This window comes from Theobroma cacao, chromosome 2 (genome assembly GCF_000208745.1).
Source record: "Theobroma cacao cultivar B97-61/B2 chromosome 2, Criollo_cocoa_genome_V2, whole genome shotgun sequence".
NCBI classification, from domain to species: Eukaryota; Viridiplantae; Streptophyta; class Magnoliopsida; order Malvales; family Malvaceae; genus Theobroma; species Theobroma cacao.
In genome coordinates this window covers 17,822,659-17,843,378 of record NC_030851.1, presented here as the reverse complement: position 1 = coordinate 17,843,378, position 20,720 = coordinate 17,822,659, and the positions used below count along the sequence as shown (strand labels likewise).

General features: G+C 31.8%; 2 long non-coding RNA genes across 3 annotated transcripts; both read right to left on the bottom strand.

The window, feature by feature from the left end:
- Positions 1,422-3,128, bottom strand: LOC108660899. Its single transcript, XR_001926602.1, has 3 exons — positions 3,090-3,128; positions 2,330-2,410; positions 1,422-1,458 (listed from the first exon to the last, which is right to left on the bottom strand). It is a non-coding gene; the product is annotated as an uncharacterized LOC108660899 (long non-coding RNA).
- LOC108660843 lies at positions 18,522-20,320 on the bottom strand. 2 transcript variants are annotated; one of them, XR_001926535.1, is made up of 3 exons: positions 20,284-20,320; positions 19,528-19,610; positions 18,522-18,694 (listed from the first exon to the last, which is right to left on the bottom strand). It is a non-coding gene; the product is annotated as an uncharacterized LOC108660843 (long non-coding RNA). The 2 variants fall into 2 exon arrangements; XR_001926536.1 differs by lacking the exon at positions 18,522-18,694 and adding an exon at positions 19,127-19,166.

The following is a 20,720-nucleotide window of genomic DNA, read 5'->3' as shown; positions in this document are numbered from 1 at the left end:
ACAATTATTTGTGCGGGGAAGTGAAAGTAACTCAGAACAAGTGGCAATATTCATGAGTTACCTTCATAATTGGGTTGTTCTAGAGAGCTTGGCTTGGTGTCTCAGATATAGAGATAGTTAAGAGGGCTTGCTCTTAACCTTTCCTTGAAGTATATGTGCTTTACCCCTTGATTTTTCTTTGTTTCTTAGGAACGCATGTGGCGCATTATCAAGTGCCACTACTCCATTATCCAAAACTTATGCCCACTACCCAACTACACGGTCATTCTTTTAATATCTCCTAAACCGCTTTGCTCTTCCATGATAAGCACGTTCTTCCAAGATTGAACGTGCTCTTCTAACTACTCCTAAAAAAAGTGCTATTATTCATTATAAATATGAGGCTTTAAAAGTTGGAAGGCAATCAAAAATCATTAGAAACTCAACAAAGATTATACTAAAAAGCTCTCTTAAGACTCCTCCAAGCATTCTTTCCATTCAGCCTTTCTTACTCGCCATTATTTGCCACTTCTTCCACTTTTTCTCATCCTTCACCACTTGCCACCTAAAGCACTTACACTTCAAGGACTGCTTCAGTCTTGCTCTCTGTAGCCTCTAGCGCATCCTGATTCACTCATTGCAACACGTCTTCTCTCTCTAACCAAAAGAACCCTTTGCAATGTGCATTTAAAAGGCCTACAAGTGTATAAGATCTAGTATTATTAAATCAAATTAAGACACCTTTTGCTTTTGATTCTAATGATAGAGTAAGATAATTTATTGTAAAAAGGCCTATTTTTAATTAATAATTTAATGTTTCTTACTTTAAAATTTAAATAATTTAATAACCTTTTGTGTCATTGTCACAACTCGGTACTCTCCTCGAGCCCGTGACAACTGTCGTGATGTATCGATAGACATTCATCGCCCGAAATGTCGATCGGAACCTCGCAAGGCTTTAATATCAGTTTTCTCACCTCCCCTGTGATCAACAGTTGTAATATAACATGTTTTGAGAGGTTATAAACTATTTTCAAATCAAAACAATAGAAAAATAATTCTTTTGTCTCACAAGGGCATTTTGGTCATTTTTCCTCATAAATCTCGAAACAAGTTAAAAATGTGGTATACGAGTGGAAAACACATATTTCATAATCAAAAATAAATTTAGATGTCTAAAACATTCATTTAAAACGAAACTATATCTATTTGAATATAACAAAAATATTCAATAAAATATTCTATTTTCTTATAAAATAATATTTATAGAGTTATTGGTAAATAATTTTTGTAGCGTAAAAGCTAAATAAATTCATACATACTGTAATACAGATAACCAAAGTATAAAATTTAATTTACAGTGACACGTGAGCCCACAAATGACTAAAAGTATCAAAAGAAATGAACCTACAGTTTTTGGATGTGGCAAGTCTAATTGTAGTCCTCGATGATATCAGTTATCTACAATCTATTCTAAGCCTGAAATGGGTGGAAAGAAGGGTGGTGAGATTATATAATCCCAGTGAGTAAACAAATACCATCTAAAATATCTAAAACTGAATAAATGGAGACAGATAAAATAGTTTAACATACTGTAATTCATCACCTTTCAACAAGTTTCAACCAAATAAAATCAATTCATATAAATCGAGTAATTAACATGGCTTATGAATTTCTTAAAAGATTTGGCTCGTGTCAAAATCATTCTCATACTCAGTTATTAGGGAGAACTTGGTCGCGGGCTATTCCAAACCGAGTCTGCCAAGGCTATTAAAAAGTTATATACTCATAAATCATGTTTTTATTTTGAAAATATAGTCGTTCCTTGGCGTTAGCTGAGTTCACCCTTATGTGGTGGTTTGGCATGAAGTGAACTCTAAAAGTTATACCTTGGGAGTTACCCTACTCGCCTCTCAAACCGAGGTAAAATATATCAGGATTTCGTGCCCCTCTAATAAGTTAGTCCACAGAACCCTGCCCACTGCAGCAAGCTTAACCCACCATAAAATAAAATTTGATATAGCATGATATGGCAATTATTTTACTTTACAGCCTCTCAAGGCAAATCAACAGTTCATACATTTTCAGCACATTTATCAAGTCAACCATTCATGCCAATATTGCCATAAGCTAATCAATTAGAATCATAAATTTACAACACATCAAGTGGTCTCTAATTACTCTATTTTCAAAGCCATCATTTAATTTCAAGACAATTTATAAAATCATTTCATTTAAACACTTTTTATTTATAAAACATAAAGATTTACCATTTAAACTCATTTTTCAAAAATCACAAAATCGGATAAAAATCACTTTAGATAATTAAGATGATAGTAAGGTTACTCACTGTTTCGGGAGTCGAATTTCGAGTACTCTAATTCCTGATCCTCGGGTATTATCTCTTTACTTTTGCCAGAATGCTCACCACCTAGACATAATGCACTATAAGCCATTTACTACATTTGTGCTAAATTGTTATAAAACCAATTCAGGCTCTATACTAATGCATGAAATGGGATGTGAAATACTCGGGTAACTATCTAAATACGGTGTTCAATATAAATTCACTTGTGTACCTAAATAAATCAATATTGGCCTAATTCGATCTATCACCCAATTAATTAGCCAATACATCCAATTTAACTCCAATTAACTCCATTTTTCTTCCAATTCTTAATTCACCAAACACAAGTCAAATAACCTAAAATTTGACAAATCCATGTTCACTTTTCTTCTTAGAATTTTCTGTCAATAATGGTGCATCAACACCGTGATTTTTCCTACTACTTTTCCACACCATAATTCATTATTTTCTAACCAATTCTCTTAAAATAAAAATCAAATCCATCCTCACTCAATACAAGGTAGGTTCGGCCATTGATGGGTGATGAGTAAAATGAATTCTTTTCTTGTTGTTTTGCTTCTAGACATGGTAAACTAACTAAAAACACTAACATAACTTGAAATCAAATCAATCCAACATCATTCTCTCTCCATACCCATTCGGCTAACCATGAATTCACCATGAAAGCATGTAATTTAACCATGGAAAATAAGGAGAAATGCTTAAGAAAGATAGATTTCAAGTTTAAACTGAGAAATCTTACCTTTTTCACTTGTTTTCCTTGATTTTTCCACACTTTCTCTTGAAATTCTCCACCTAGGGTTTGGTTCTTCCTTTTCCTTCCTTTGTTCTTTCTTTGGCCGGTCATATGAAGAGAAATGGGCTGATTTTGTGCTAATTTATAAGGAAAATAATAAATGGATGAGATTTTGACACATGTCACCATTCCATTGGTCCATGTGTCATACTTAGTCATTAAGCAATCTCTCTCCACCACTTAAATTTTTTCAATTATCCATGATAATATTGAGTAAAATGCATGTGCTGGACAAGCGTTGGGTGGTGTAAAATTACAATTTTGCCCTTGGGTAGCAAAATGACTATTTTGCCCCTATGCTCGAAAAAATACCGGAATTAAAATTTTTCACTTCTCAAACTCAAATTATGTTCTAAATAGTCAATATTAGTCAAACAATTTCATCCAACACTCACATCTTAATCTCGGGTGGCAAAATAACCATTTTGCCCCTAGGACATGAAAATTCCAATTTGACTCCAAATTGGTCTTCGAATTCCGAATCACCATTTTAAGTCATTTTGGGATTTTAAAATTCTTAATTTCAACTTAAAATCTCTATTTGGACTAGTTCGAGGCTTAACTCAACTTAATTGTACCATTTGGTACATTGCCGTCCTTTATCAATTTCTAAGGTACCCAAGTAAGTAAACATGTATTCTTATTGAGGAATGGCATAATAAACATATTGTCGAGCTGGGCTTGACACTTTGAATCTGCAAAACAAGATAATACAAAGCTAAATGTTTTTTTATTATATATATATATATATATATATATATATATATATATATATAATTGCTACAAACGATTTGTCTGCAGAAAGTTCATGTATAATTTTCTCCCCCTTTCATTCATTCTTGTCAAAGAAGTGATGGATCAATGGTAATTAATTAATGTATAGTATAACTAATTAAGATCTATCTTTCCTCCCAAATTAATGTTGTTAGTAATATCAGTAACTAATGCATAATCTCTCTTTCCAAATCGAGTTAAACAGTAGTAATGTTGAGGCTGAAGTAAAGAAGGGTAAATAGAGACTTAATTAAGATTAATAAAGGCTAATGCTTCATTCATTTTAATATCAAACAATCTTTTTGAACTGCTCTAATTATCAAACGCTCAAAATCTGATGTTTTTTCACTACATTCTTCAACCTAGAGTTTTTATTAAAAAAAAAAATGTCACTCATATTTTTTTATTCCTTTTCTCTTTATCCTCCTGTACATCCTTATTGTTGTCACTTGCTTCCCTTTTTCTTAAAAACAACAGACTCCTCCAGTGCTCCTGTACTCTGTTTGCATTTCTCCCAAGTTCATCATTTTCAAAACCAAAATGAAAAAAAAGAAACACTAAACCTAAATCTCAAGATCCATTCTTTTAAAATGTGAATAAAGTATAAAATGTTCATGAAACCGAATGAGTTTTTTGATACTATAAATGGAGATGAAAGGTTGAAAACAGAGATATTGTTCACACCTACTATATTAATCCTCTGTTATGAGGATATGTATGGAAATGAGAAGAAGAAAGGTGATAAGGACTGAAGAGTAACGAGAGAAATGGTGGAAGGGGAAGACCATTATACAAGGAGGGGTTGGGCGACAACGTTTTGACTGTAACCATCTCACTCTCTTTTTTTCTTTCTTTGATCATTAATCCTCCGTTATCTTATACTACCCACGGAGATAAAAGGTCCAATATTTTACAGCAAATTCAAGGCTTCCTCTCCCTTTAATTTGTACGCTTGTCAATGGGATTCCTTTTAATCTATAGTAGGAATCAATCGGCCAAACATAGTTGGAGTAAAAGTTAAGCTGCAAATGAGTGTTTCAAATTCTAAATCTGAAGAAATCAACAACTTCTTTAGTTCTGTGCAGTTGTGCTTGTTGGCAACTTGACTCTTTTCTAATCAATAAGCTTGCAAAAGGTTCTAAATCCACGTTTGACCAAAAGTAAATATGTGTAATTGACATTTAGTATCTTAAAATTTATGAATTTATTATATCTCTAATAATAGATAGCGAATTTGGAATATTTTAAAGTTATATATTTTCAATTTCTTTCTTTCATATAAAATATGTTACATAGATATATATTTGAATCTTTACTAATTTATAAATAATTTCGATACCCATCTTCACCATCTAATCTTTACAAGCAAAAATTGAATTAGCAAATATAATAAACATAAGACAAGTTTCCTTCGCTGCATAATAACACTTGCTTAACATCGATAAGATTAGTACACATGGAAAGAGACTTGCCAGTTTAGGTTTCCAACCTTCCCTCATTAATTGTCTACTTAATTTAATCCCAATTAGCTAATTAAAGATAATATTAATTTAAAAGTTAACAATTTTTACTTTTGAAAATTAATAATGTTAATTTAATCATTAACAATGTTAAAGTTTATTTTTGTGTTTGTTGACTTAAACCTGAAAGTAGCCCTCCCTTTTGCAACAATGCTTCTGTGAGATACCCAAATTGGATTATTTATGCTCCATTTGGTTGATAAGAATTCTCATGTTGTTAGCAGGATTGATGTCAAATTCAAATATAACTATTTAAATGTTCACAATGTTAGAAAATTAGTAGAAGAAGAAAAGAAAAGAAAGTAGGCTTGAGGCGTCCTGTAACACATTTTCTTTAAAGAGATGTTGTCTACTATGAGGATTTGCAGACAAGGACTCTCTAGGATACAACAAGCCTTTTTTGCATAATGCTTTGAATGAATGAAGTCTGGTTGACTATACGTTCCTTTTATAAACACTGAAAGGTTGTGTTTAATTTGTTTCAACAAACATGTCTTGTTAAGTTTTAAGAGATGTGTCTGTTTGAAAATACTGAATAGTTAATCAACATATTTAACAGTTGTGTTTGAAAACCATCTCTTCTTAAGTCAAGAGTCATGTCTTAATTTGAATAGTAACTTTAATTTAAGTAGTCACTTAATTTGAATAATCACACCTGAATAAGACTTCTTTATAGTACAAACTATTTAACACACAATTTGGTTTGTAATATTAATAATATTATGCATAATAGAGAGTATCTTGAAGATTTGAACTTTCTATTAGTGTAGAAATTTTAAAGTTAAGACGAAGTTATTGGTATCACAAGGATTGAACCACAACTCCTTATTGTTATAATCAAAAATATCACACACATAGCATTATTTAATTGCTTTAAAATTCTGCCAACTACTTTAGCACTTATATGGCCTTGTGCTAATCCTGGTTTCATGAACATTTACAAGAGTAAACCCTTTTAACTCTTGTTTGAAGTGGCACCACTCCAATATTCATATAGGTGGAATTTGTAAGTATGCCTTTGTTACTACAAGCATTTAAAATTTTCATTAAGAGCCTTTTACTCATCTTCTCCTCGTAACAATTGCATTGAATATTCTAGATTAAGGCTATTTAATACAAAAAATTCAATGTGTAATTACAGCATATGTGATAACTCTATGATATAGAGTTATTTGAGCTTAATTTTGATAATAATTTGGCTAGGTTTTTGTAGTAATGCATAGAAATTAGTAGATTTTATTTAATTATTTTAAATTAGTTATTTTAGGTGAGTCAATTTAATCTTAGTTAATTTTATGTTTAATTTGGTGTTAATGTGGTTAAAATAGGTTGCTATTGATTTATTTGTGCTTTTGTAGGTGTTTAAAAGAAGAATTTTAATCAAAGAAGGAGAGCAATTTCTAGGTGCAGACTTCTAATGCATATGTTTCGGTATTTTAGCCATAACTTTCTCTACAGAGCTCAAAATGAAGCAATTCTTGAACCAATAAAAACATAAGAGAAAGATCTACAACTTTCATGTTTACTACTTCACCCATTTCAGCATGAAAGATGGTCAAAAATCTTGTTGAAGTTGAAACACTGCAGTAGTCCTAGAGCAATTACGATTTTTGTTAATTAATTTGGCAAAGCAGCGACTTACATAGTTTGATGAGGAAATCCCAGCTGAAATTGACTTCTTTCTTCACCCAACTTGGTCGAACTTCAAAGCCTATAAAGACAACCTTTCGGAGGACTTAAGGAGATGAGAGAAAAAAGAAAATACCATATCGACATTGGAGAGTCAAGCCACAAAGTCATTGAAGCTGAGAAGATTTTGAAGGATTCAAGAAGACTTGGAAGATCAAGATTATAATTCTTGAGTTTATTCTTTTTGATTAGTCTTTATTTTCTTAGTTTGATTTTAATGTTTATATTTTATTCAATGATAATGTGTGACTTGATGGGGAACTAAATTTTTAATCTAAGCTTATGATTGAACTCAATATGTAAAACCTGACCCTATAAGTACATGTCATGACATACATGCATTGAGTAGCATGTTATTACGCTAAGAAAGTTCCTAAGAATAGACGAAACCCGGTATTGTATCTAACGGTACACTTGAGTTGATTTAACCTCGAACTAGTTCAAATAGGAATCGGAAGATGAAATTTAATATTTTACAGTTCAGGAATGACTAAAAATGATTGTTCGGAGTTCGAGGGTTCATTTGGGAAAAATTGAAAATTTTGATGTTTAGGGGCAAAATCGTCATTTTGCCACCTAAGATAATAATTTGATCATGGAGTGAAATTTTTGACCAAGATTAACTATTTGGAGTATAATTTAATGATAGGAAGTGAAAAATTTCAATTCCGACAATTTTTGGAACATACGGGCAAAACGGTAATTTAGTCGCCCCGAGGTAAAATCGTAATTTTCACTACCCAAAGCTTGTCAAAATTATAGGATTTATTTATTTTTGGTATGAATAACTATGGTATTCTAAGTGGTGAAAAATTGAAGTTTAATGGATGAAATTTTAAAAACTGACCAATGGGAAAGTGACACATGGCACTTTTTAATGATTTAATATTATTTTAATGAAACGTCAGCCCATTTAAACCCCATATTAAGTGATGGCCGGTCATAAGGAGAGAACAAGAGAGAAAATAGAGAGGAAAGGAAGAAAAGAGAAACACCAAAGGAAAACTAGAAAATTCAAAAGGGAAATCGCATTTTTCGTCCGTTTACGTGTCTAATGGTAAGATTTTTCGACTTTAGCTTGATTTCTACCTTTCCTATGCCTTTATTTCCATTTAGCATGCTTGAGGAGAGAGATCAAAAAGTGATATCAAGGGCTGGACGAAATTCTAGGGGAGAGNCCGAATTTCAAGGGGAGAGATTTTGAATTTTTTAGGTTTTGATTTTTAGTTAAATTAATAGTTTTAGTTAGTTAAATGTGTATAGAAATCAAATTGGGCAAGAAAGCATAAAATTTTCACAGTACCCACCCTTGGCCGAATCTTCAATGATATACAATGATGAAGAGCTGATTTTTATTCTAAGAGAAATGAAGAAAAAATGATGAAAAAATGGTTAAATGTGATAGAAAAACAAAGTGGAAAATTTACCTAGTTAATGTCCCATTTTTGGCCGAATTTTCCAAGGAGGAAAGTGAGCTGATCTTGGTGATTTTAGAAGGTTATTGGCTGATATTTAATGGTTAGAAATGTTGGAGAGAAAATGGGACAATTTAGAGTTAAAATGGAGCGCGTTAGCAATTTAACGGGTAAAGTGTCAAAAAAAAGTTAATACCGCGTTTAAGCCGTTTTAGGCTATTGCATTTCATACCATGCATTAATATAGGATTTAAGTCAATTATATAGTGATTTAACATCAATGTGGTAATTGGGTAAATTTTGCAATGTGTTTAGGAGGAGAGCCTTCCGGTAAAGGCAAGGAAGTCGTACCCGACGAACAGTGATCGGGGCACCTAAAAAGAAATTAGTTTGTACAAACAGTGAGTAAACCTATTATTATTGTAAATTATCTAGAGTTTATTTTTAAATTCTCTTCATGGATTTTATGAAACGAAAATGAGATTAAAATGAGATTTTTGATGTTTTAGAAATAAATGTGACAAATAAAAAATATATTGTGTTGATTATGAAATTGAGTAATTGGAGGCTGCCAATTATTTTGAAATATATATTTTCCTATGAATAGCTTATGATATATGAGTATATGTGGCTATATGTTATAATTGTATTGGGAATTTATGTAAGCTGTCTTTTACTATGCAGGCTGGGTAAATAAATAAAAGCCACGTTATATTATCGAAATTTTATTAAAATTGGTGGGTTTAGTCACTGCAGTGACGGGTTTTCGTAGATTGCCTATTAGAGCGGCACGGTAAACCCGGTTATATAGTTACTCCGATTGTAGAGGCGAGGAGGGTAACTCCCGAGGTAGTGTTAGAGCTCACTTCACGTCGAACCCCCACGTGAATGTGTAACTCGGCCAATGCCAAGGAACGACTTATTTTCAAACTAACATGTGTTTAACATGTAAATATCTTAACAACCTTGGCGGACTCGGTTAAATGCCTCGGCCAAGGTATCCCCGAGGATTAGTTTTTGGCTTGAGCCCTGTTTCTAATAAAAGTCATAAGCCTTAACAACTGTTTTGGTAAATTACAAATATTTTATGATTTAAGAAATAAATTGAAAACCTCATGAAATGGTTTGTGATTTGACGTTTAAACTTGCCTCCATTTTACTCACCTTTAGATATTTATGATAATGTCTATTTACTCATTGGGATTGCAAAATCTCACCCACCTCCTTTCCAAATATTTCAGGCTTGTGGTAGCTTGTAGATACCTGATTTTGTCGAGGATTCCAGTTGACTCCTCTATCATACAGACAGTAGGTTACTATCACCAACACTTGATTTATTTATGGGCCACTTGTCATTGTAATTATTATTGTACATTATAACTTTGTAAATTATTGTATGTATGAATTTATTTTACTTCTAAGTTACAAAAGATTACTTACACGTATTTCTATAAATATTGTTTTATATAAAAATGTTATATTTTTGTCTTTTGATTTACTTGAGCCAAAAATGACTGAAAATTGTTTAAAACTGATATGTAAGCCTTGCGGGGTTCCGATTGGTATTTAGGGTAATGAGTATCAATCGGGACGTCGCGACAGTTGTCATGGGCCCGAGGGAGGTTCCGGGTCGTGACACAATATGTAGTTTGAATTATTTATCTCTCTTTTATTTATGTTTGATAGATTTAAGTTGTTTATTTTATTCTATTCTTAATGCTTCTAATAGCCTGATTACCAATTAGATTGAATTGGAAACCTAGGTTAAACCTTGACGAAGGAGATTTAGGTAGGCCTTGAATAAAATAGTGTATGATCGAATACACTTAGTTAATTAGGTGGTTTGATTTGCATATAGGGTAGACATACACTTATAGGCCATACGTAACCAGGATTAGAGCACAAACTTAATGAATTTTTCTTCAATTTAATTTGCATAGACATATAGTAAATTAATCAGGAGAGGTATTTTTATAAGAAACTCGACAAAGACTTGCAAATAATTTAAGACTCTAGGTTAGTAATTTAATCCATTAAACTGAGTTAAGAGAGAGAGATAATAATTAGATGAAGTATTGAGGGATATTATAATCTTAGGTCTGGTAGTTAAGTGAGATTTATTTAATTTTAGTTTTAGTTTATTAGTTTTAATTTTTCTTTTTTTATTTTAATTGTTTGGATAAAATTAGGGTGTTATAATTTTAGTAGTTAATAGTAGGAATTAAACAATTCTCCGTGGGAACGATACTCTATTTCATTACTATATTACTTATTAACTATACGTGCACTTGCGTGAGAAATCAACAACAATATAGTAACTTATTATTACCCATTGAACTTTTATTATTAGTTTTGCTAACTCAAAGTTGGGTTTCCATTACTAATGCTTTTGAGTCAAGGGTTTTAGCCCCATTCCACTAGAAGTTGAATTTACAGCCTCTCTTGGCAAAGCTTTGGTAAGTGGATCAGTCAAATTCTTGCAAGATTTAACATAAACTATTGTTACAATGCCATTTGTGATTAATTCTCTTATATAGGCGTGTTGTAGACTTATGTGTCTAGACTTTCCATTATAGATCTTGTTATGGGCTACACACATTGTATCCTCACTATCACAATATATTAAAATGGCTGGCATTAGTTGTGGCCACAACTTTATATCTAATAACAAATTTCTCAGCCTTTTCACTTCTTTTCTAGTAACTGCTAATGCTAAAAATTCAAATTCCATTGTGAAATGTGCAATACAAGTTTGCTTCTTAGATGCCTAACTAATGGCACCACTTCTTAAGGTAAAAATCCATCCTGATATGGATTTATTATCATCAATACTAGTTATCCAACTAGCATAAAAAAATCCTTCTAAAGTACTAGGAAAACCACTGTAACAAATTTTTAATTTTTTTGTTTTCTTTAAATATCCAAGTACTCTAATAATAGCTTTCCAATGATCTTTGCCAGGTTTACTTGTAAACCTAGAAAGTTTGCAAATTGCAAAGGCTATATTTGGTCTGGTACAATGTGCAACATGCATTATACTACCTATGACACTTGCATATTCTAATTGTACCGTAACTCTTTCACAATTCTTAGTCAATTCTATACTCGAATCATAACAAGTGTTAAACTCTTTGATATCCAAATAACTATATTTGTGAAGAATTTTCTCTATGTAATGTGATTGATTTAATGAAATCACATTTTGATCTTTTTTGACTTTAATTCCTAAGATTGTGTCAACTTCATTGAGATCTTTCATTTTGAAAGCCGAAGTCAAATATTTCTTGGTTTCAATAATTCCAAGCATATTGGTACTAAAGATCAACAAATCATCTATATAAAGACATATGATTACACCATAGTCTTTTGTAAATTTAGAGTAAATGCACTTATCTGCATTATTATGTACAAATCCATTTAAAAGTATAGTAATATCAAACTTTTCATGCCATTTCTTTTGAGCTTGTTTTAGTCCATGAAGAAATTTGATTAGTTTACAAGCCTTCCTTTCATTTCCAAGAAGTATAAAACCTTCAGGTTGTTTCATATATATTTCTTCATTAAGATCTACATTTAAGAAGGCAGTTTTAACATCCATTTGATGTACATGTAATTTATGAATAGAGGCCAAAGCCAAAAGTGTTCTTATGGATGTTATTCTTGCTACCAAAGCATAAGTATCAAAATAATGAATGCCTTCTTTTTGTGTGAAACCTTTGGCAACTAATTTAGCCTTAAAGGTTTGCACTAAACCATCTGTGTTGTATTTTTTTTCTAAATACCCATTTACAGCCTATAGGTTTTGATCCAGGAGGAAGATCAACCAAAAGCCATGTTCTGTTTGACAAGATTGAATCCATTTTATCATTTATTGCTTCTTTCCAAAAAGCTACATCCCTTGAAGATATAGCTTCTTTGAATGTTTTTGGATCATCTTCAATGTTTAACAAAATAGGTATCTTTTTATACACTTTGGTTCTACTTTCTTCCACATGGAATTCTAATGCTTATGAGTCAATGAAATTTGGATCTAAGTGCTTTTTTTTATGGCTCTTTGACTTCTTCTAGGTTTAATTTGAGTATCATCCCTTTTTCCTTTACTGGATGTATCATGAGAAGTCATATCACTTTGGTCACAACTTGGAATTAAGATATTTTGTTAGCAATTAAATTTATTATTAGAGTTATACAGAAATTTATTTTCAATAAACTCAACATTTATAGACTCTACAATAACATTTGATTGTACATATAAAATTCTATATGCCTTAGAATGTTGGGCATAGCTAACAAAAATGCCTTTCATTGCTCTACTTCCTAGCTTTGTTCTCTGTGGTATAGGAACTTTATAAAAGGCCAAACACCCCCATACTTTAAGATATTCCAAGTTTGGTTTTCTTCCATTCCAAAGTTCATAAGGATTCACCCCATAAATTGTGCGACAGATGTGCATTCAATAACATAACATTTGTCATATCAACCAAAGTTCTATTTTTTTGTTCAGCCAATCCATTTTGTTGTGGTGAATAAGGAGCACTTTTTAATGTATCAAACCATTTTCTTCACAAAAATTATCAAATTCTGTAGGAAAATATTCTTCTCCTCTATCACTTTTTGGAATTTTAATTTTCCTACCTTTTTGGTTTTCCACAACAAATTTATATTCTTTAAATTTCTAACAAGCTTCATCTTTTATTTTAATTAAATCGACATAAGTGAACCTAGAATAATCATCTATGAAAGTTATAAAATATCTCTTTCCTCCTCTAGTTAATTTTCCATTTAATTCACATATATTAAAATGCACAATATCTAATAATTGTGAGTTTCCTTCTACACTACGAAAAGGTTTCTTTATCATTGTTGCTTGTATGCATATTTCACATTTTTCTAAGTGCTTATGTTTGCATGCAATATAACCATTTTTAGACATAAATCTCATGGAACCAAAATTTAAATGCCCTAATCTAACATGCCACAATAAAGAATTAGACTTAATAGTATAAGTAGAAATCATATTTAATTCATCAATACTGAACTGATACATGCCATTACAAAAGGATCTTTTTCCTACAAATAGTCCACCCTTGGATATTATTACATTATCAAATTCTATTACAATTTTAAAACCTTTCTTTGCAAGCAAACTAGCATAAACTAAATTCTTTCGAATTTTAGGAACATGGAATACATTGAATAATGTCAGTTTTTGTCCAAAAGTGAAATTCAACTCAACAGTCCCTTTTCCTTCAACTCTGGATGTAACATGATCTCCCATCAAAACATTTTCTAGTTTGTTAACTTTCATGTATGTCTTGAACAAGTTTCTGTCATTGCATACATGAATTGTAGCACCAGAATCTAGCCACCAATCTTTACTTTTATTGGGATCAACAGCCGTATTCAATTCTGTTACCATTCCAATATTCATTGTAGAAACCATGGCAACCAATTCATTGACAGCCTCTTCTACTATGTTTGCTTTTTCAGGATTTTTAGAATCAAAATTGTTTCCTACTTTCCTTGATTTACACTCACTAATCATATGGCCTTTGTTTCCACAATGGAAACATTTTATATTTTTCTTATCTTTTTTCTTAAAGGCCTGTCTTGAAACTTTCAGTGCAGATGACTTGAATTTCGTAGATTTTTTTCCAAAATTTTTGAAATTTTGACTTACAAGATTCACCTTCGAATCAGGGGGCTGAAATAGTGCATCACGAGCACATGTTTCACATTCTATTTGCATTTAAGTCATGAATTGTTTTATTGATAGAGACTCCATAGAATGTAGAACCTTTTTTCTATAATTGTTCTGGGATTGAAGCAGTTTAGAAAGAATTGCACATATTTGTAGCGCATCAGGAACCTTAAACTCAAGGTCTTTTAGTTTTGAAACTAAAACTTGTAAATCATGTACTTGATCCATTATAGGCAGATTGTCACTTATCTTGAACTTGAAATATTTTAAAGATAAAAGTTTATCAGTACCTCATTTTTTGTTTTTATAAGTAGTCTCTAAGGCTGGCCAAATTTCCTTTGGAGTCTTTAGATTGGAGTAGAGATCATAAAAGATATATGAAAGTATTTAAGTTGTGTCCCTAACATATCAATTCATCTTCTTCGTGTTTTTCCCCTCTACCTTTTGTGCATCAGAGTCTTTAGCAGTCGATTCTAGAAGTGCAGTAAAAGTTGAATTTAGAACATAATAAACCTTCAAGGTTGTGAGCAAAAACACCATCTTATCTCTCCAACGGGTGAAATTGGTTCCATCAAATCGGTCAAGTTTGATGAATTCTTGATTCATGAGTTGAAATCTTGAATTTGATTAGACTCCATTGAAAACAACTCTTTAAAATTGTTAGAAAATTAGTAGAAGAAGAAAAGAGAAGAAAATAGGCTTGAGGCATCCTATAACACACTTTCTTTAAAGAGTTGTTGCCTACTATAGGGATTTCCAGACAAGGACTCTCCAAGGTACAACAAGCCTTTTTTTGCAGAATACTTTGAATGAATGAAGTCTGGTTGAATATACGTTCCTTTTATAAACACTGAAAGGTTGTGTCTAATTTGTTTCAACAGACATGTCTTGTTAAGTTCTAAAAGATGTATCTGTTTGAAAATACTGAATAGTTAATCAACGTATTTAATAGTTGTGTTTGAAAACCATCTCTTCTTAATTCAAGAGTCATGTCTTAATTTGAATAGTAACTTTAATTTGAATAGTCACTTAATCTGAATAATCACACTTGAGTAAGACTTCTTTATATTACAAACTAGACTTCTTTATATTACAAACTATTTAACACACAATTTGGTAGATATATTGTTAACAAGATTGATGTCAAATTCAAATATAACTATTTAGTTGTTCGCAATGTGGTAGATTTAGCAATTTTCTTTCTGTTAACTTATCCGTCCATGAATTCTTTATCTTTTATAATCTTTTGAAGTTGTCTTGATGATGGGATTGGCTATGGACGACATGCTCAAAATACGTAGCGGAAAGAAAATTAAAACTTTATAACTAAACAACAAAACATGCCTCCATCCATGGATCACCTTGGTGATATTTAACACATAAAAGCACAAAATAAATTATTATTCAAAAGTTACCTTGCCAAGTAATTTCGAAATCACAATGGCACTTCCCAAAGCAATCTCCCGAACACCACAAGAAGCAAAAACCCTAGCCAATCAAGTATTTGGCCTTCAAAGGTAGTACACACAATTGCACTTGAACCTTCAACAAAGGAGGGAGTTTTTAACTATACTTTGTGCTAGTAGAGAGGACAACAATTGTTCTTTTCTTTTATTTCACAATCTTAACCGAACCTCTCTTGAAAATTGCTTCATAAGCAATTTTCTTTTTGACACAAAAGGAGTGGTGGCAAAGAGAGAAAACGGTTTTCTTTTTTTGACAAAAATTAGGTTTTCTTCAATTGTGAAAAACTCTTATATGAAAAATAGTTAAAAAGTGACTTATATAGTTAGGTTAAAATAACTTCAATCTTGCAATTAAGCCCTCAATATTATAACACATTATAATGTTGGGCCCATTACTTGATTAAACTCTTTTAATTAAGTCCTTGGAAATTAAAATCAAAATTAATTTCTTTTATATTTTGCAATCAAGGCCTTATAATTATTGTAATATATCGTACTTTGTTCTGGTGGTTAATAAAGCTTATCGAATGCTAATTGAGGTTAATTGGAATGTTTAAAAGTGATGAAAGGTGAAAATAGTATTTTAGGATAAAATATTTTGCATGTAAGGAAATAATAATAAAATAATACTATTTTTATTGAGGATCAATTAGCGAGATAAAAAGCAATTTAAAAGTGAATCGAGGTATAACAAGGTGTTTTGGGTGCCAAGAAAACAAGTGGAAAATTTTAGAATAAAATAATATTTTATTAATAAAATATTAGTATTTTATTCATTATCGTAATTTTTTATGAAAAGGGAGTATATGGTCAATCTAAGTGGGAGAGAAGACAAACGAAAAATTTTAGAGAAAAATGACGTTAATGGGGCCCGCGTGCCTTTATTAAATAAAAATAGCACGAGTAGATAAATATTTTAAATATTATGGGGACATCGCGTTGGAGTTAAAACTTTATATTTCGTTTGTACATTTGTAAAAGAAGATAATGGAAATAAATTGGAATTAAAAGATTGTGGGAGGATACAATTAAAAAGGGTGAAAACCTTGGACGGTAAAATGATAATTTTGCCATTAAAGTGGTCAAAGCTTCCAAATGAAGCTTTGACTTTTCATCCTTATCCTTGGTTGATCCTTATCTCTTCAAGATGGCATTTTTTCTTCTCCATCTACTTCCTCCCTAGCCATTTCCATACTTCCACTTCATTTTCACTTGACTCCCATGCAATTGAAGAGAAAAATAGAAAGAATCAGCCAAGGAAAGAAATGAGAGAAAGGTGGAAGGCTTGGGTAGTAAGTGATTCAAGAGTAATTGAAGAAATATTAAGTGGGTCTCAAGATTCAAGAAACATAAGGTAAGGGTTTTTGTGTTTTAAGCTCATGGTTGGTTAAATCTTTGAAAAAATGATGTGTGAATCATTTTGTGGCAGATATGGTGACTATGGATGTAAGGAAATTATTAATTTTGTTGGGTGAAATCCAAGCTAAAACCAAGTGGTAAGCTTAATGCTACAATTTGAAGCTTATGATTGATTTAATATTGTGAGGATGATTGTATGCATATGTAGTGTTATTATGATGTCATGGGTATGCTTGGAAGGCAATTATATTAACTAGAAGTTTGGTGTGTAGATATGTGTTGTTCTGAAAGGTTTAAAAGGTTATGGATGTTGATGTGCATGAATGAATATTAATGTTATGCTTGGTGGCAACATGTAAATGAGGTAGTGGTATATGTAGATTTAGAAAATGTTTGATGGAAGTAAATTTATAGTTGCTGCCATATGCTAGGTAATTATTGTGGAAATGATGGATAAACTTGATAAATATCCTTAGACAAGATTTATATATGTGCTAGAGTCATAAATAAGTTATCGGTATCCATAATCTAAAGAATTACGCAAGTAAAGGATAAAGGCCACTTTGGTGAAGAATGTGTCAAGATATAAGTTAGTTGAATAAGGATTTATGATTGAAGGAAAAAGAGAAGTTGAAATGAGGTACACTAAAGATATTGAATTTGGATTGTTGCTAGGAAGTACAAAAGTAAAGGTATTGTACTGTGGTAACGTGCCAGAGGAAATAACGAGCGACCAGTAAGTAGCAATAGCTAGATACGCCTCCAAACTAATAGCGATGTAACATCCTTGTCAAGCCCAGCTCTATAATATATTTGCCATATTGTATAGGTACTTGATAGAATGTCTGCATACTTGAATGTCTCAGAAATCGTTAAAAGACGATATTGTACCTACTAGTATAATTAAGTTGCATTAAGCCTCGAACTAGTCCAAATAGAGATTTTAAGATGAAATTGAGAATTTTAAAACCCCAGAATGACTTTAAACCAAAAGCTCTGATGCCACTTTAATTGTCATGACCCGATACTCCCCTCGAGCCCGTGACAACCGCCGCGGGGTTTCGATAGATACTTATTACCCGAAATGCCAACCGAAACCCCGCAAGGCTTTAATATCAATTTCTCATTTCCCCTGTGAATAACTATTGCCAAATATTATGTTCTAAAAGATTTTAAGCTATTTCCAACTTAAAACAATAAAAAAAATGATTTTTGTCTCACAGGGACATTTTGGTTATTTTTTCTTAAAAATTTCGAAACCAGCTAAAAATGTAATATGCGAGTACAAAACACATAATTCATAATAAAAAATAAGTTTAAACGTCTAAAACCTTCATTTAAAATGAAATTATGATTATTTGAATATAATAAAAAATATTTAATAAAATATTCTATTTTCTTAAAAATAATTTTTATAGAGTTATCTGTAAGAAATTTTTGTAGCATAAAAGCGAAATAAATTCATACATACTGTAATACAGATAGTCAAAGTATGTAATTTAATTTACAATGACACGTGGGCCCCCAAATGACAAAAGTGAACGAAGGTTGTGAACCTACGATTTTTGAGGAAGTAAAGCCAACTGTAGCCTTCGACGATATCAGCTTTCTACAGCCTATTCTGAGCCTGAAATGGGTGGAAAGGAGGGTGGTGAGATTATATTATCCCAGTGAGTAAACAAACACCATCCAAAATATCTAAAGTCGAGTAAATGGAGACGATTAAAATATTCCATCTAAATATGTAATTCATAAAATAAATATTCATTTCATTTAAATAATTAACATGGCTTATGAGTATCTTAAAAGCTTGGCTCCTGCCAAAATCATTCTCGAGAATACCTTGGCCAAGGCATCTAACCTAGTCCACCAAGGCTGTTAAAAATTTCGTATACACGTAAACATATTTTTTTAGTTTGAAAAACACAGCCGTTCCTTGGCATTAGCGGAGTTCATCATCACGAGGTGGTTCGGTGTGACGTGAACTCTAACCATACCTTAGGAGATACCTTACGCACCTCTCCGACCGAGGTACGTATATAACCTGATTTCGTGCCCCTCTAATAGGTTGGTCCACAGAACCCGCCCACTGCAGCAAGCTAAACCCATCATACAATAAAAATTCAACAGCATGACATGGCAAGTTTATCATTATCCAGCCTATCAAGGCAAACAACAGTTTATACATTTTCAACACAAATACCAATTTAGCTATTCATGCCAATATTGCCATAAGCCAATCAATTAGAACCATAAATTCACAATACATCAAATGGTCTCCAATTACTATATTTTCAAAGCCATCATTCAATTTCAAGACAATTTATAAAATCATTTCATTTAAACACATTTTGTTTATAAAACCTAAAAATTAACCATTTAAACTCATTTTCCATAAAATTCACAAAAACGAATAAAAAGACCACTTTAGATAATTAAAATGATGATATGGTTACTCACTATTTCGGAAGTCGAATTTTTAGAGTACTTCGACTATCGATCCTCGGGTACAATTTCTTTGGCCTTATCGGAGGATTCACCACCTAGACATAATGCATAATCAAGCAATTTACCACATTAGTGCTAAACCGTTATAAAACTATATGGATGCATGAAATGGAATGCAAATTGTTCGGATTATCGTCTAAACACGATGTTCTACACAAATTCAATTGTGTACCTAAATAAAACAGTATTGGCCTAATTCGATCTATCACTCGAGATTAATTGGCCAATATGCCCAATTCAACTCCAATTAACTCCATTTTTCTTCCAATTCTCCAAACCATCAAACACAAGTCAAATAGCATAAAATTTAGCAAAATCATCTTCACATTTTCTCTTGGGAATTTCGGCCATGGTGGGTGCATCAACACTATGATTTTTCCTACTTGATTTTCTCATCGTAATTCATCATTTCCTAACCAATTCACTTGAAATAAAATAAAATCCACCATCCACACTCTACATGGAAAATTTGGCCAATGATGGGTAATGGGAGGAAATGAATTTTTCTTGTTGGCTTTTCATGCTACACATCACTAACTATCTAAAAACACTAAAATACATTGAAATCTAACCAAATCAAGCATCAAAATCTCCCTCTAGGTGTTCGGCCAGCAAGGATATCCTCATGCAAACTTGATTCTCAACCATGGAAAATGCAAAATAATGCATAGGAAAGGTAGATCACAAGCTAGAATAAAGAAATCTTACCTTTTGTCACTTGATTCTTTGAAATTTTGTGAATTTCTCTTGAGTTTCTTAGCTAGGTTTTTGTTCTTCTTCTTTTCTTCCCTTTTCTTCCTTTGGCCTGCCAAGAGACATGAATTGGGAGAGTTTATGTGCTGATTTTTAAAGTCAAATATAAATGGATGAAAATTTGACATATGTCACCATTCCATTGGCCCATGTGTCATACTTACCCATTAAGCAATCTCTCTCCACCATTTAAAATTTCTCAATTATCCATAATAATAATGGGTGAAATTCATGTGCTGGACAAGTCTTGGGTGGTGTAAAATTACAATTTTGCCCTTGGGTGGCAAAATGACTATTTTACCCCTATGCTAAAAAAAATGTCAGAATTAAAATTCTTCACTTCGCAAACTCAAATTATACTCCAAATGATCAATCTTAGTCAAAAATTTCAT